This window comes from Lactuca serriola, chromosome 6, assembly GCF_051521515.1.
Source record: "Lactuca serriola cultivar US96UC23 chromosome 6, Lser_US96UC23_V15, whole genome shotgun sequence".
In the NCBI taxonomy this organism is placed as follows: Eukaryota; Viridiplantae; Streptophyta; class Magnoliopsida; order Asterales; family Asteraceae; genus Lactuca; species Lactuca serriola.
Genome location: NC_136413.1, coordinates 104,300,702 through 104,312,331, shown reverse-complemented (window position 1 = coordinate 104,312,331; position 11,630 = coordinate 104,300,702). Strand labels below are relative to the sequence as shown.

Here is an 11,630-nt window from a genome sequence, read left to right as displayed (position 1 = left end):
TGCGGGCATTCCTCCCTTACATGCATTTGCTTGCAACAGATACTTACTAAGACCCCATAGACACGGTCTCGGTATCTTCACTGTTGCCCCTCTTCTCAAAGCCCTTCGAGAGGAAGATGAATGTCAATGTGCCATTTTCTTCTTTCCCCTACTATTTACTCTTCTCCTTCACTGCACACTTTAGATAGATGTTTCCATCCAATCAAAGACGGCGAAGCGCCTCTAATCTAAAGGCCAAAGAGTGCTCTTTGCGCTACTACGCATCCTTACTCATAGTATAGTGCAAGTTAGGTTTGGGTATAGCAGGACTTGAACCTGCGACCATTAGGTTAAAAGCCCAATGCTCTACCAACTGAGCTATACACCCCAAAAAAGATGTAGTAGTAAATAAGGATTGGTGTGGAAAAGAAAAGAGGGCGGCCCCTCTTCATCATATTAAAGGGGCGTGGCTTTGTATGAGGCTCGTACTGCAGAGCAAGCGAAGAAAACGTAAGGGCGCGCGCTAGCACTCCTGCAAGAAAACGGCCTAGCTAACGCGCCCCTTATTGAAAAGTCAAGGATATTGAATGATCGATATGAGAAAGAAGCGCTCAAGCATTCGAAGAAAGTCGGCCTTACTCAACAAGCACCTTTCTTAGCTTAGTAAGGTTGCTTGTTTCCACTCATTGAAGATTCTATCTACAAAAAAAGGTCAACGGGGGGTACTAAAATGGCTCTCACTGACACCATCTACGAGAAGGTGAGGTCGTCTTTATTTCCAGCCGCCATACGGTTCGCCTTAAAGCCTTAAAGACGGAGAAGGGGAGGAGCAGTTATCTATGTAATTACGGTCTTTGTTGGCCGGGGCGAGCACTCTCTTTTCTTTGTAAAATTCCGTCTTACCAAACAAGACTGACTTCTTACCAACCCGCGAAGGGTTGTGAGGCTGGACCAGGTACGAAGAATGAATCTATATCTGTGCACGGAAGGGCCGGCGGCCGCTCAACTGTTCGAGCGCAATGCAGTGGTATTGGTTCCGATTCGACAAAGGTAGAATGCCTGGTCGAAGGTCCAGTACAGTAGGTAGCAGGCGTGTTCGTTTTGGCTCCCGAGCGAGAACGAGAAAGAGGCAATGCACCATCCTTGCTGCTACGTACGTTGACCTTGACTTGACAGATTCATCCAATTGAACCCAAACTCAAAGGAGGACCACAAGCTCGGGGCTCGACGAAAGAGAAAGTCTCGGCATTAAGAAAATGGGGTTAGCTGTGAAAGAGGCATTCATTTTTTCATGAATATTCATAGCTGAGTCTACTAAAAGAGGGACCAGCTCATCGTAGTGATTAGAGGACACCTCTGATCGTTCACCTCTAATATGACACGTTCCCTCCCAGTTTGATCAACGGGATCAGTCGGCTAGAGAGCGGGGCTATTCTTCTTCCGAGGAGACAAAGTAGTCTCGTGTACTGACCGAACCCTCAGTTCGGAGGTCTTCGTCAACATGTTACGAAGCTCCAGTCTGGCGGTCAACTTGATGCGGGAGAGGCATGAGTGCAGTTCGATCTTGTGGTGTATTCCTTTGTAGTGAGTAGGGCCTCTTTCTCGTTGATCAGTTCGCCTCCGCTCTATTGAAAGGTCTCCATTCCTACGGCGGTTTTGTCAATGAACCCATGGATAAGTAGGCCTTTCTTGCAGACCGATCTTCTGCCGAGTTCCTTCCTTCGTAGTCAAATCTGATGATACGCTTTGGCGATGTTACCTACCAAAGAAAAGGCCTGCTAGGTGATCGAAATCGCTCAGGTCAGCGAGGACTCACTCACCTACTCCTTATCTAATACTTTCTTCTATCTACTGAATTAAAAAGGCGACCCGCCGCGCCGGGCTATAAGATAAGAGACAGCTGTTGTACTACTTGACTGGTAAGAAAGAGCTTCCGTAAGAACTGGAAGACTCTTGTATGTACGGTAACCCTATCTTCCGCTACTGGTGGACTGTTGCACATAAAGGCCGACAGAAGCAACCTTTCTTAGCGCGCTTTTCAAGCGCTTAGCTTCTGCTATAAAAAGGCGGCAAGGCCATAAAGTAAGTGAAGTTGCAAGCCTAAGCCAAGAAGGTACGAACGAAGTGACGGGCCCTTTTAGAGAGAGGGGGCGGCTTTCTTGTGGTAGTCATTGCGAACATCTCTCCTCTTCTCTTAGCGTGCACAGTTTGCTTACGCCTTAGGCACATCTATCTTTCTTAGTTTCACGCTGGCCTAATGAATTGAATATGAATAAAAGTCAGTCTTTTAGTAAGCGTATATAAGCAGCTGTTTAGTGTATAAGCAATTCTTTAGTGGTCGCACCGGTACGATGGAGGTTGGTTGAAGATGATGTTACGCGGCGTTCAGAACCAGTCTTGAAGTGAATGAATTAGAAAGAACGAAGAAGTAAGGAAATGAGACGACTCTTTCTTGAACTATATTATAAACAGACCTTCCCCTCCACACCAATCACGAGTTTTTCTCCATTCCTCTCATATATCGTCGTAACGCCCTTAATGCTAGGTTTTGAAAAAGACTTTTCATGTCATTCCCATTTAGGTCCGATTCGGATCCCTCCGTTGTTTCCTTTTCCTTCCGCACCTTTTCCTCGAAATGAGAAAGAAGATGGTACACTTGAATTGTATTATTTAAGTGCTTATTGCTTGCCAAAAATCCTACTTCTACAATTGGTAGGTCACCGGGTTATTCAAATAAGTCGTGTTTTCCGTGGTTTTCCCTTGTTACAACTTCCGTACCAATTCGGTCGATCCGGAATGGATCGGTTAAACATTCCATTAGGGAGCCTGGTCTTGACTTTTCTGTGTGGTATTCATTCTCGTTCGGCTCTTGGAATCACATCCAGCAGTGGTGGGAACAGCTCGCAAAATCCAACCACTTCACCTACTTCATTGCCCCCAACCCTTTCTCGTACCTCTATTGAAACATAATGGTTTCATGTTCTTTCATCGATTGGTTATTCCTTTCCGTTCGTATCTCTTTCTCCAATTTCGGTCTCGATTAGTTCACAAGATTGAATGGCCAATTCTCCTCCGGACCCTCGATTCGATTGTTTTCCAAGAATGTTGAGCCGGGTATGTAAGCCATGTATCTGGGAGGAACTTAAAAGAAGGGCTTACGGTTTTTTTCACCCCGTTTTGTGGTCTTGCAGCTATTTAAATAAATAAGAATATAAAATTATATATATATATATATATAATAAGACTTTTTTAGAAGAAAGATTCTATATATGTCCAATCCCCAGTGGTGGTGGGACCAACCAAGATGTATGTCGTCCAACCCAACCTCAGACTCTTTCTTCCCGACCTATTTGACTCTCTGGCCGCAGTTATAGTTATTTAGGTGGTATCCCGAGATTGAAGAGATCGAATTCCTCCGGGGAACACACGAAACAAAGATATGAACTGGGTAAATAGAAATGGAAAAGAGATGTTTCCAATTCATCAAAATGAGAAGCTTTTTCTACATCCATATGATCTACTAAAGTAGATCGGTATTGCCCATATAATAAAAGCAGATCTTGGTCCATGGAATCCCAAGAAGGTAAGAACTCCAACCTGTCCGATGCTTCTTCGGCCAAATACGATATACAAGTGGGACCTGCACTATGCGCAAGCTGTGCGAAAAACCGCTTCTTTTTTCCGGTTCTGAAACAACTTGGGCGAAATAGGGTTCTACCGGGAAACCATGGATTTTTTAGTTTTCGCCATTGGTTACTGGTTGAGCCACTGGAATGGAATGAGATAAGAATCTCTGGAGATCTTTCCTCTCCACTTACTCGTAACAGGCTTTCCCTCTATAGAAGACTTCTTCCGAATGGCATAATTGGGAGATTGATTCCTCGATCTTCAAAGAAAACTGACTCCTCCTACTCCTTCTTCTCCTTTAGGATAGGATCGTCGTTGGTCCTTCTTTCACTAATGATCTAATGATCTCACCATTTTCTAGTAGTTCTCGCGAACGCGCGAGGGACTATCCTTTCTATCGCTTTCCCTTTCTTTTCACTCTCAAGACAAGGCTCTCTCTCTTTTATAAAGCGAAGCAAAGCGCATGGCGCTGAAAGCTCAATAAACACAGACGAACACGATGCAGGGCATAACATAAATGAAATCGCTGATCATTTCATAAAACATATATGCTTGACCTTTCTCGATGCTTTTTTTGGGTGACTCACCAACCGACCCAGCAGTGATCGATGACAGAATGGTACGAACAAATCAAAGTCATTGGATTTGGTAGTTCTCCATGGACTTCTCTCTTTAGCCCTTTGTATATGTTCATAAATGGGTGTGCACCTCCAGATGGGCGGGGGCCGGCCTCCCACTCTCTTATCTTATGCAGCATTTATTAGCGGTTGGGTGGATCGTGCAATAAGCCTCTCTCGACCCTCCGTTTCTCATACGTCTTTATGAAAGCCTCTCGCCTTTCGAGATCCGGTCCATCATCAACTCAGTCAGATCTTCTTGTTTGCCCGCTTTGATTAGGCTTCCTTTAACGGATTTGATCGGCATTTCGTGCCTGCAGTCCTGCTGAATTCGACCTTTTATCAGGGTAGCGTAGTAAGGTTAGAGGCGCAACTAGAAGAGTTGGCCCTATTTCTCTTTTTTGATCAATTCGATTGCAGTCTCCGAAGTCCTTCTTGATCGATGGTCCCCATTAGCATTAGTGCTAATTAGCAGCCACTTTTTTTGGAAGGCGAGATACTTATGTGTGACCGCGGATTCCACGGTAGCAGTAGTTCTAGCTCTACATTAGGAGCAGGGGGGCTCTATCTAAAGGAGGTACGGACCCCTCCCATAGTACGGTACGATGCAGCTGAAAAACTTAATAGGCTACCGCGGCTCGCTTCGCTTTTGTTGCGGAGCTCACTGCTTTTGGAGTAGTGCTTGCAGCTTGCTGCTTTCTGTTCAAGCGGAGCTCGCTGTCTACTCCACGAGTCGCCACAGCTTCGCCTACGCCACTTGTATATAGACAACAATAGCGCCCAAGATTTCCCCTTCGCGTAGTTCATTGAACCTTCCAACTTCACTCCGTGGCCTGTGCTAAAGAAGTGTGTCTTAACTAATTCCTTTGAACTCATTTCACCTATTCTACCTCTCGATATCTCCTCACCTTGCACCTTTTCTTTCTTTTCCTCATCCCATGATCCTTTCCCATGTCGTGGAAGTGAGCTCCTTCGTCGCTCCTTCATTCTTCATAACGACTATAACCAAGCTGCCAACCAATAAAGCAAGCACCTTCATGGACTGAGACCGTGGAAGCTCCGTTAGCACCTTAAGGCTGTCTTTATCCTGAGAACCCTCGGGAATATTCAGAGACTCGGCTAATGCTTCTAGGCCCACATTCGGAGACAGACCAAGCACCTCTCTTACCCACTCACTATCTAATAAACCGGACTGGCTTATTATCTGAATGAGATCGGAAAGAGAGGAGGTAGCCCAAATCTTCCAATAGGCGCATACGAAAGGTTCTGAAAGAATTGAAAAAGCTCTGAAAAATAAACAACCCGACCTGAGGAACTACCAACAACGGAAGAACTAGCAACAGCGGGAGAAACCGTTTCTAACCTCAGCTTCACCCCCTTCCTCGGGATTCTTTCTTTGATGATATGCCCTAAGCCCCTTTCAGAAGACCGAAGTCATTGGTGCTTTGCATAAGGGGTAAGAGCGCCATAAAGACTATTGGTACCTATCATAGACTTGACTCATTTTATGGGCTTGAATTCCTTTCCCCGAGTTAGAGGGGTTTTTTGAAGGTCTTCCTCAAGGGCCACTTGGTTCTCAAAAAGACTGTTACCCCCGGCCAGAGTAGAAGTAGGCAAACGGATGTTTCTGGGGGGAACTACGGGAGACGGAGACAGGTGGTTAGGCGAGATTCTAACTTCTGGCTCATCGCAATTCCATTTCTTAAAGTGCAAGTCCAGTTTTCTCTTTTTATGAAAGTGAAAGTCAGGTTAGCCCCTTCTTTCAATTCCAAAGATGCTCTCAAATTGCTGTTCAAGATTATTTTACCCTAAGGCTTCTCGCGGTCAGGCAAGCGTGGCAGAGCGTAGCATGTATCCAGCCATCCGAACTACTTACTGAAGGGCAAGCACCAACGAATTACTCACTTCATTCACAGCGCGGGGGAGAGACAGAGAGGGGTCAGTAATAACTCACAGTCGGGGTAAAAAGGTCCTACTTCCTTACTCACTCAAGTCATTGCTTTGACCGAACCATAGGCCGAAAAGAAAAGATTTTTTAGATACTTGTTACAGGCCTGACCAAGAGCGCAAAAGAGCTTTATTTAGAATTAGAGTAAGGGCACGCCATTTGCAATGCCTTTTCTTGCTTTCGACAGGACCCCCTTCTGACAGGAGAAAAAAGATTACGCCAATGCCAATTGCCAATGATATAGAGTTTCTAGCGATTACGACTATAAAGGGCAGGAGATGAATTAAAGAATCGTACTGCAACTGCTGAAGAGAGATCAGAGCTAGTACTAGAGGAAGCGATAGCGGACAAAAGAGCTCAGAGAGCAGTGCAGCTAAGCGGGAAGATCTGTGATCTATTTGATAGAGCATATCGCAAAGACCGGTATATTGCACATACTGATTGATTGATTGTATAGATTGAGTCTCAATTAGAGAGTTATGATATATCTATAGTACCCCCGCCGATGAGACTTTCCAGCTCGAGGCTAGAAGCTACCAACACTTTAATACAAACAAAAACAGAAATCGGAATTCGTGGGGCCCGAGGCCTTACAGAAAAAGATCGATGAACGATTAAGCGAGACTTTGCCTTAGAGACCAATGAAATGAGACCAAGAAGCTTTATTACACAAAAGTTCTTTGAAGACCTTTTGCTTCTGCTTCCCTGCTTACTATTGCTATCACCTCAACTGCTTTGACCTGCTCACTTAGAGTGAAGATCAATAATGGGCGGAAAGGAGTTCACACAAGACCACAGAGCGAGAGAGAGAGCCTTCGCTTACCTGTTTAACCGTGCCCTCCTATCACACCTATCTCCCTTTTCCTTCAGTCACATCCAGTCTCAGTTCTGCTTCCAACTACCGAGCTTGGACGTATAGCAAGATTGAATAAGAGATATGGCATACGGGAATAGTATATGAAATCACAAAGGCTGGAAAGAGACTGGAGAGGAGCATGGAAAATACTTAATAAAGCACCTTAGCAATTACTAGTAATGCCCCTATCGACCTCAGTCTTGTTTTTTGCTAGCTTTAGTCTAGAACTAGACTATCTCATTAAACGTCGAATATCCCTATGATGCTAGCCAGTGAAAAAGGAAGGAGTCTACTTCTTTGCTGGCTTGACTCCAGAACTAGTAGAGGAAGGAAGCGATGATCGGTCTATCCCATTAAGCGTAATCCCGCTAGCCAATGAAAGGACTACTCTTCTTGGACTGTGAGCGACGACACCAGATCAGAGCTAAGTGAGAGACGATAAATGCGATTAAACTGCTTTATAACTGCTCGATTTATAAGTCTTGCCTAAGTCCTAGACTTGAATGAAGCAGCCTGGCTGAAAGTCGTATTTGCTTTTGCTTTTCTTGTTCTCTTTTCTTAGTTAGGCCCAAGAAAGTACAAGATATAGCTTGACTAATATACTAAGATGATAGCTAGAGACTAGAGATGAGAGTGCAGGATCTAGATTTGTAACAAATATTCGACTTTGCTTATGCAAATTGTTATGTACCAAAACCAAAGAATATCGTCGATGGGATACAAAAAAAGAGGATCCTACTTCGCTCATGCACCGTCTTTTCACCCTCCTACCGCTGGTAAAGCTAGCAGTCTAATAAAATTTCTGCATGTTAAGACAGCACACTAGTACATTTTCATTGACCACTGAGACCAACCCCCAAGCCCGGTCTTTGAACTAATAAAGATGGCATAGTAGAAAACTTCAGACTGACTATCATCGCGCTTGAAGTCCGCCCAAGAGAGTTCCCCGGCTTCTCGTGATGAGCGCAGCGCAGCAAACGGTGTTTGCGCCAGAGGAGGGTGGTGAGAACCGTTGAGCCATTGGCTTGCTGAGCTTTTCTGATTTGGGTTTCTCACCCACATCACCGAGAGGAGGGCTTTTTTCGTTATAGAAAAGAAAGGTCAATGAAAGGATTCAGTAATGACGCCATGCATCACCATTGAGTGTTGTGCTGAAGAGAAAAAAACCGAAAAAAGTTCCCCACATTGGGAGAGAAAAGAGAAGACTGCGGTCAATGATCAATTGTGCACATCCTTTTTGGATGGTCGGCTTAGAGTGAAAGCATACGAACATAGACTTTGTGACTGACTTCGCCGTATAAGCATATCTTCACTGAAAGTCATTAGGGCTGCTTTTGCCCATGCCATGAATGAGAGTGAGTCCAGTCCATCTTCCTTCCCTGGATATGCTGTGTCCTCTACATTCGCTTCGTCCTCCGCCTCTACTGCGCAAAGATTTTGATCCCCCGTTTAGTGAGTCGTGAAAGCACCTACCTTATGTTTAGACGTATTGGTTTCAGTGAAAAGCCAAATAGAGAGTTTTGCGTGTGCCTGCTTTAGTAAGAGTAAGGAAAAAGCTTGAAAAGCGTACTTGCTTTAACAACGGAAAGAGGTTCCTTCAGCGGTTCAGCTTTAGGTCTCGGTTCAGGTGCTTTTCATGATTGTGGTGTTTGATTGGGCACGGGCGTTCATGTCCTTACTTAGAGGTCAAGTTGCCACCTGTCTATCGAAGGGGGATTTCCCAGCCTATCTCGGTATATGTTACCGAAAGAAGGAAGAAGAATCTAATGATTTCCCTAATTCTGTGAGAAAGAAAAACCAGTTTGTTAGAGCTGGGGTAGAGAAGCAATCAACAGAATGGGTCCCTGTTGTTCACAAGTGAAGGCACTGAATGGATCAAGATCTCGTAAATTCATTGTCTTTCTTGATTCAAATCAGAAAGAACTTCTTTCGCTATTGAAGCCATGCCTGAGCTGTCAGCTTATTAGCATCCCTCTTCTGCGTTAGGAATTGTCCGAAAAGGTTCGATTGAATCCCATGCTTTCATGGTCCCTATCTCTGCCCCGGCACTGGCCGACACGTAGGTCTATTCCGCGCTTTCCTAGGTGCGCATCTCCATCTACTAAAAGTAGGGGTGGTTGCCATAGATAGATTGGGTCATTCGTAACCAGAGCAATAACCGATGCTACAACATAAACTAAAGCTATACGTGGCGGCCCCTAAAGGCGTAACTAACAGGTTCTGTTTTATCTGCCCATCCGAGTCATCCCGTACTCCAAAAAAGCAGAGGTGAGGTCCGGAGAGTGGGACGGATCTACCTGGCCAAGGTGCCAATGTCAAGTGGTTATCCGAAGTGTTGTAATATGCTCTACCTACGGTACCTAACTAGTCTTTCTTTTCGGTAAGTAAGAATACATTGACCGATGGAGGAGAACCCCCGAAGTAAACATAAATGAAGGGGCATACCCTACCCCAGGCAACCAAACAAAGAACTCAAGACACTCCCCGAGCTCTAAAATAAAGAAACTAACCTATGGAAAAAATTATTGAAATTAGATTACGATTACAAAGGCTAAAAATAATCCAAGTTTCTACGTAATCAAAAAGAGCCTAAGGATTAACCGAAACTAAGCACATACTAAGCCCAATAAGACACATTGGCCTAGATATACATGAGGCCAACTGAAAAACAGGTATACACATCAAATAAACTAGGATGAAACATAGGATTCGGTGGATGATTCGGCATCCTTTATTAATTGCGTACATAACGGTAGCCCTTCCTAAATAGTTTTTGAGTAGGCTAGGAAAGAAAGAAGAAATGATAGAGCGAAATGGGTTGGTTGCCCAAAGGGCTATCTGATCTGATCATGGGGGGATAGCACAAGGGCTTAAGGCATTGGTTTGCTAAATCGACATACAAGAAGATTGCATCATGCATGGGTTCGAATCCCATTTCTTCCAGTCTTTTCCTACTGAACACTTTCCTGCTCAAGATAGGGTACTAGAAAGGGATCATACGAAGGCTATGTTCTTTTTTTAGATCTAGCCTGAATGACTCCTAAACTAAAGGTTTTCATTATATCTAAAGTGTGCAGTGAGGGATCTTTATATTATAGGTAGCCAGTCTTTACTTCACTCGACCCAAGCAATGCCCAAAGAGTCCCATGCCTTTCTTGGTCGGACCAAGCCAACTGGCGATTTCCGACAAGTCTTTCCTAATTTTTAGAGCAAGAAGCGGAACTACAGGAAAGCTTTCTTTATCTTTATGGATAACAAATTCATTTTCAAATATAGTTGGGAGACTTTACCCAAGAAATGGGTAAAAAAAATGGAAAGATCGGAACATGGGAATAGCTCTGATACCAATACGGACTGCCCATTTCAATTGTTGTGCTTTCTTAAATTGCATACCTATACAAGGGTTCAAGTTTCGATCGATATTTGCGGAGTTGATCATCCCTCTTGAAAACGAAGATTTGAAGTGGTCTATAATTTACTGAGTACTCGGTATAACTCACACATTCGTGTACAAACCAGTGCAGACGAAGTAACACGAATATCCCCGGTAGTCAGTCCATTTCCATCAGCCGGCCGGTGGGAGCGAGAAGTTTGGGATATGTTTGGTGTTTCTTCCATCAATCATCCAGATCTACGCCGTATATCAACAGATTATGGTTTCGAGGGTCATCCATTACGAAAAGACCTTCCTCTGAGTGGATATGTGGAAGTACGCTATGATGATCCAGAGAAACGTGTGGTTTCTGAACCCATTGAGATGACCCAAGAATTTCGCTATTTCGATTCTGCTAGTCCTTGGGAACAGCGTAGCGACGGATAATTCAGAATCAGAATAGGTCCAGGGGACAAATCAATAGGAAATGTAATTTGCTTCGTAAGAAGAAGAATTCACTTCTATGAAAGACTTTCACGGGAATTGTCTTGATCGTCGGGCATCATTTTAAAATAAATAGGAATAAGTGTTATCGCCTGCAATTCTTCCCAGTATGGAATGAGTAAAGAATCAAGCTACAAGTCTCGATCTATACGAAAGGCACTGGTTTTTTTCTTTCTTTCGGTTTCATTGATAGCAGAATATCCTGACTCTATAAGGGCGCTAGCGCTTTACTAATAGAATAGAAAAGGGGCCTGAAAAAGTAAGAGGCTGCGCTGCTACTCTAGGCTCGCTTCTTCCCGCCCCTTATTGAAAACGAAACTAACGAGCAATCAAACAAACTAAAGCGCTAACGTTATATTACTTAGTAAAGCAACCTTTCGCGCTAGGCGCTCACTTTTTTTTTCTGGGTGGAAGCTGGCGGCGGGGCTTGCTTAACCGGATACACGGAATTGGGATCTCTGTCACATGCAAATCTTTCTATCGGGAAAGCCTTGCTTATTCAATTCATTCAAAGGGCTGATTATTTAGAACCCTGCTCATAAGATAAGTAAGAAAGCGTTGGTGGGATCGGCGGGATGATGATGAGTATCTAAATCAATAAAGACAAAAAAGAAGAAATGGCAAGAGAAATTGAATATCGATGGAGGTGCATTGCCGATGTGGAAAACAGGGCAGAGATTCTCTATAATGACACTGTAGACCAATTGAAAGGGATGTAGCGCAGCT

The 11,630-nt window shown here is 44.1% G+C and overlaps 1 non-coding gene and 1 pseudogene across 1 annotated transcript; both read right to left on the bottom strand.

Annotated features, from left to right (window-relative positions):
- Positions 1-294: 294 nt before the first annotated feature.
- On the bottom strand, positions 295-367 carry TRNAK-UUU (transfer RNA lysine (anticodon UUU)). The gene has a single exon. It is a non-coding gene; the product is annotated as a tRNA-Lys (tRNA).
- A 2,911-nt stretch (positions 368-3,278) lies between these two features.
- On the bottom strand, positions 3,279-4,009 carry LOC145056626 (putative mitochondrial protein ymf1; annotated as a pseudogene).
- Positions 4,010-11,630: the final 7,621 nt, after the last annotated feature.